Source organism: Podarcis cretensis (assembly GCF_951804945.1).
Source record: "Podarcis cretensis genome assembly, chromosome: 2".
NCBI classification, from domain to species: Eukaryota; Metazoa; Chordata; class Lepidosauria; order Squamata; family Lacertidae; genus Podarcis; species Podarcis cretensis.
In genome coordinates, this window is record NC_137171.1 from 122563827 (window position 1) to 122569867 (window position 6041).

The 6041-nt window shown below is 47.1% G+C and overlaps 1 protein-coding gene across 1 annotated transcript in view; it reads right to left on the minus strand.

Moving 5' to 3' along the window:
* Positions 1-6041, minus strand: part of LOC307208770 (vomeronasal type-2 receptor 26-like) — a 40294-nt gene that overhangs the window by 25068 nt on the left and 9185 nt on the right. The window lies entirely within an intron of this gene.

Below are 6041 nucleotides of genomic sequence, written 5' to 3' on the forward strand. Positions count from 1 at the left end.
TCACTGATTTTTTAAAAACTAAAAGCATATTTTATAATCAAAACAGCAACAACTATTTTAATATTTATACCCCACCCACAACAAGAGCTGTTTGAAGAATCGCTGTGTTGTCTGATATGTTCACCCACAACTTAACACGCGAAAGCTTATACCCAGAACAAACTTAGTTGGTCTCTAAGGTACTACTGGACATTTAAAAAAAATATATTTTTATTTATTTCAACTGCTTCAGACCAACATGGCTACCTACCTGAATGCAGTAGTCCAAGTGGGAGATAACTAGAGCATGCACTACTCTGGCAAGACAGTCTGTGGGTATGTAGGGTCTCCGATGGCCTACCAGATGGAGCTCAATCTGTTGGCCACCATACATCCTCCAACCATCTCCAGATACTACACAGGACCTTCACCCCCTTCACTGGTTCCGACTTAAAAGAGAGGTAGAGCTGTGTATCATCCGCACACTGGTAAACACTCAGCCCAACCCCCCTGATGATCTCCATATTCTTCTTCATGAACTAAAACATTAAGCTTGCTGGAGAGCCAGACTGCTGGTGACCTAGTTGCAGGAGTTTATTGGCCAGTGATGTTACCATGGATGAATGCAGATGCATCATTGTGACATCAGTGTATGATGTCACAGACAGAATGAGCTTCAAACCCCAGCAAAGTGAGAGACAGTTAACAGTCAGAGCCAGGCTGAATGCTGTGGGCATTCGTGGCAGATGATGAAAAGGTGGAATGGCAGCTGGTTGAAGTCATTAGAAAGCATCCAGGACCCTCCATCTCCTAGAACCTGGCAAGCCTTGAAAGTAGGAGAGCAAAGAGCTCAAAGACAGAGGGCACGTAGCAGCACCCATAGAAGTGACAAATGAGGATATGGGAGAGACGAGGGTGGAGATTCACTCGGGACAACACCATTATCCAAGAGGCTGAGTTCTATTGCCTCTCTCTGTAATAATTGAAATAAGAAAGGACGGTAAGAAACCTTTCCTTGTCTTTATACTTTCCTGGGCAACCAGCCAGAAGCTGCTGACAGCATCCTGACAGATTGTCCCGAGTTAACTTTCATTCGCTGTTAGGTCATAAGTCATGACAGATGGAGTAACAGGAGCCATGGGGCAGCCAGCTAATACTGATAACTGAGAAGAACAACTTCAATGGCTTTTACAACAAAATTTATTGTGAAGATGACACGTAGAACAATTAACCAGGCCAATAAATTATCCTCACAACTGAGGGGGTGAATATGGATCCCACTAAGGTGCAGAGCGTACTTTCATAGCAGGAGCTCAGGATAATGAAAGACCTGCAGAGGTTTTAGGTGTCGTCAACTATTACCGCAAGTTCATGCCAGCCTATTTGAGACTCATAATCCCCCTCATGGATTGCTACAGGGGCAAAAAGCCATTCCATTGGATTGCTGAGGCGCAACAGGCATTTGAGCATCTCAAAACCTTGTTCTCCTCAGAGGTGTACCTAGCTCATGCAGACCCCCACAGCCTGTTGGTTGTAGAAACGGATGCCTATGACAGATCGGTTGGTGCTGTGCTGCCGCAGGAAGACCAAGAGGGGACATTACGCCTGTGTGCCTTCCACTCTCAAAAATTGGCTCCTTCCGAACATAGAATCATAGAATCATAGAATCATAGAATCATAGAGTTGGAAGAGACCACAAGGGCCATCGAGTCCAACCCCCTGCCAAGCAGGAAACACCATCAGAGCACTCCTGACATATGGTTGTCAAGCCTCTGCTTAAAGACCTCCAAAGAAGGAGACTCCACCACACACCTTGGCAGCAAATTCCACTGTCGAACAGCTCTTACTGTCAGGAAGTTCTTCCTAATGTTTAGGTGGAATCTTTTTTCTTGTAGTTTGGAACCATTGCTCCGTGTCCTCTTCTCTGGAGCAGCAGAAAACAACCTTTCTCCCTCCTCTATGTGACATCCTTTTATATATTTGAACATGGCTATCATATCACCCCTTAACCTCCTCTTCTCCAGGCTAAACATGCCCAGCTCCCTTAGCCGTTCCTCATAAGGCATCGTTTCCAGGCCTTTGACCATTTTGGTTGCCCTCCTCTGGACACGTTCCAGTTTGTCAGTGTCCTTCTTGAACTGTGGTGCCCAGAACTGGACACAGTACTCCAGGTGAGGTCTGACCAGAGCAGAATACAGTGGCACTATTACTTCCCTTGATCTAGATGCAATACTCCTATTGATGCAGCCCAGAATTGCATTGGCTTTTTTAGCTGCCGCGTCACACTGTTGGCTCATGTCAAGTTTGTGGTCAACCAAGACTCCTAGATCCTTTTCACATGTACTGCTCTCAAGCCAGGTGTCACCCATCTTGTATTTGTGCCTCTCATTCTTTTTTGCCCAAGTGCAATACTTTACATTTCTCCCTGTTAAAATTCATCTTGTTTGTTTTGGCCCAGCTCTCTAATCTGTCAAGGTCGTTTTGAAGTGTGATCCTGTCCTCTGGGGTGTTAGCCACCCCTCCCAGTTTGGTGTCATCTGCAAATTTGATCAGGATGCCCTTGAGTCCATCATCCAAGTCGTTGATAAAGATGTTGAATAAGACCGGGCCCAAGACAGAACCCTGTGGCACCCCACTAGTCACTCTTCTCGAGGATGAAGAGGAACCATTGATGAGCACCCTTTGGGTTCGGTCAGTCAGCCAGTTTCAAATCCACTGAGTGGTAGCATAGTCAAGACCGCATTTTACCAGCTTCTTTACAAGAATATCATGGGGCACCTTGTCAAATGCCTTGCTGAAATCAAGGTAGGCTACATCCACTGCGTTCCCTTCATCTACCAGGCTTGTAATTCTGTCGAAAAACGAGATCAGGTTAGTCTGACACGACTTATTTTTCAGAAATCCATGCTGACTATTGGTGATCACAGTATTCCTTTCTAGGTGCTCACAAACTGTTTGCTTAATGATCTGCTCCAGAATCTTCCCTGGTATTGATGTCAGACTGACTGGGCGGTAATTATTTGGGTCCTCTCTTTCCCCCTTTTTGAAAATAGGGGCAACATTTGCCCTCCTCCAGTCTGCCGGGACTTCGCCTGTTCTCCAGGAATTCTCAAAGATGACTGCCAGTGGTTCTGAGATCCCATCTGCCAGTTCTTTTAATACTCTTGGATGCAGTTCATCTGGCCCTGGAGACTTGAATACATCTAGACTAGCCAAGTATTCTTGTACTATCTCCTTAGTTATTCTGGGCTGTGTTTCCTCTGCTGAATCATTTGCTCCAAATTCTTCAGGTTGGGCATTGTTTTCTTTATTGGAGAAGACTGAGGCAAAGAAGGCATTGAGGAGTTCAGCCCTTTCTGTGTCCCCTGTTTGCATTTCACCATCTTCTCCTCTGAGTGACCCCACTGTTTCTTTGTTCTTCCTTTTGCTACGAACATACCCATAAAAGCCTTTTTTGTTGCTTTTAACCTCTCTAGCAAGCCTGAGTTCATTCTGTGCTTTAGCTTTTCTGACTTTGTGTCTACACGTGCTGGCTATTTCTTTGAATTCCTCTTTGGTGCTTTCCCCCCTTTTCCATTTTTTGTACACATCCTTTTTTAATCTTAACTCAGTTAAAAGTTCTTTAGATAGCCACCCTGGCTTCTTTAGGCACCTTCCATGTTTCCGTCTCATTGGTATTGCCTGAAGTTGTGCTTTTACTAGCTCCCTCTTAACAAACTCCCAGCCATCATGAACTCCCTTTACTTTTAGTATTACTGTCCATGGGATCTCACCCAGCACTTCCCTAAGTTTTATGAAGTCGGCTTTCTTAAAGTCAAGAAATTGAGTCCTAGTATGCTTGGCTGCTCCTTTCCGCTGTATAGTAAACTTCAGAAGAGCATGATCACTCGCGCCTAATGATCCTTCCACTTCTACCCCACTAACCAGGTCATCAACATTGGTTAGGACCAGATCTAAAATGGCTGTTCCTCTTGTTGCTTCTCCCACTTTCTGGACAATGAAGTTGTCTGCAAGGCCAGTGAGGAATCTGTTTGACCTTATGCTCTTGGCTGAGTTTGACATCCAGCAAATATCAGGGTAATTGAAGTCCCCCATTACTACTATCTTCCTTCCTTTTGCATGCTTGGCCATCTGTTCCAGGAAGGCATCATCTATGTCCTCCGTTTGGCTTGGGGATCTATAGTAAACTCCCACAATGAGGTCCCTGTTATTCATCTCTCCCTTAATTTTGACCCAAACGCTCTCACTTTGGCTTTGAGGTTCTAAATCTTGGATCTCTTCACAGGTATACACATCCCTGACATATAACGCCACTCCTCCTCCTTTCTTGTCTGGTCTGTTTCTCTGAAATAGATTGTAACCCTCCATTATTACATTCCAGTCATGGGACTTGTCCCACCAGGTTTCAGTGATGCCTATTATGTCATATTTAGTTTGCTGTACCAAGAGCTCAAGCTCATCTTGTTTATTACCCATGCTTTGCGCATTAGTGTACAGACATTGAAGTCCATTAATCATTCCCCCGTGTCTCTTATTTAAGGATTTTTTCCTCCCACCACTAGGTCTGCGTGCTGTTTGCTCCATTTGGTCTATGACATTTGGATGATCATGTTCATCAATTGATAGACTCCTACCTTCAGGAGCACTGTCTTCCTCCCCCACATTAGTCAGTTTAAAGACCTCCTGATGAGGTTTCTGAGATTTTTGGCAAAAACATTCCTCCCAACCGTTGTGAGGTGCAGCCCATCGCTTGCCAGAAGTCCATCTTCAAGAAACTGCAGTCCGTGATCTAAGAATCCAAACCGTTCCTGTTTACACCATTTGCGAAGCCAGCTGTTCACTTCCACTATTTTTCTCTCTCTCCCTGGGACACTATTTGGGAAAAGGAGCTTTTAGCAGTCAATGAAGCCTTTGAAGTGTGGAGACACTTCCTGGAAGGGGCATAGCACAAGGTGGAGGCGTGCACCGACCATCACGATCTGGAGTGTCGTCTAAATCAGCAGCAGGTCTACTGCACACAGTTCTTTGCTCGGTTTGACTTCAGGGTCCAGTATGTGTAATAGTCAGAATCAAGCAGTGGATGCTCTCTCCAGGAAGCCTGAATATCAGAACGACGAGACAGCCCCAGTGTATAGACATATCTTGAAACCAACACAGCTACAGCTAGCTGCTGGATCAGTCATGGAAGTCAGAAACGTCCAGCAGCAAACAAGAGAGGATGCCTTCGCCAGAGGCAAGCTAACAGCACTGCAGGAAAGCAGCAATGAAGCAAACGGCTTCGTAGAGAAGGGTGACCTATTGTAGAGAGAATTTCTCTACATCCCAGCAGGAGACCTCTGAGCCAAGGTGCTGGGTCAATACCATGACAACCTTAAACTGGGCTACTTTGGGAGGCACAAGACGTTAAAGCATGTGACGCAGCAGTTCTGGTGGTGTGCTGGTCCAGGGGGGGAGGTTACCGTGGAGTGAGGTCCAGGACCTGAGTTGAGGGTCGGCAGACAGTCCTCCTCGGGCGAAGCGGGGTCCACAGAGGGAAGCCGGGCAAGGACAGGAACTCTGGGGGAAACAGGACTGGATGCTGGCTGAAACAGCTCATCAACGACGTTGCTCCCGCAACCTGGGACCGGGCTGACTGGCCTTTATCTTCTCTGAGGCCAGGGGCGGTCCCGGCCCCCAGGAGACCCGCCTCTCCTGGCCTTAAGGCGAGCACTCCTCCTGGGAGAAACCAGTTCCCTTCGCCTCTCTGCCCTGAGCCTCTGCAGCTCAGGAGAGGCTGGAGGGTTACTGGGCCCAGGGGGAGACTCACCTGTAGGCACTGAGTCCTCAACCACCTCTGGAGCCAGAGTGGATTCACCTGGTTCCTGCTCCTGAGGATCCGGCACAGGTGCAGACGCTTCAGAATCAAGGCCCTGCCCCAGTTCAGCCGGCCCTGGAGGCGGGGACTCCTGTGCAGGCTGGGATTCCTCCAGTTCAGCCTCTGAATCGGATTCCCAGGCTATCACAGGTGGCCAAGGATGAGGGAGGAGGACAAGGAATACCTGAGAGCCTGTGAGATGTGTCAG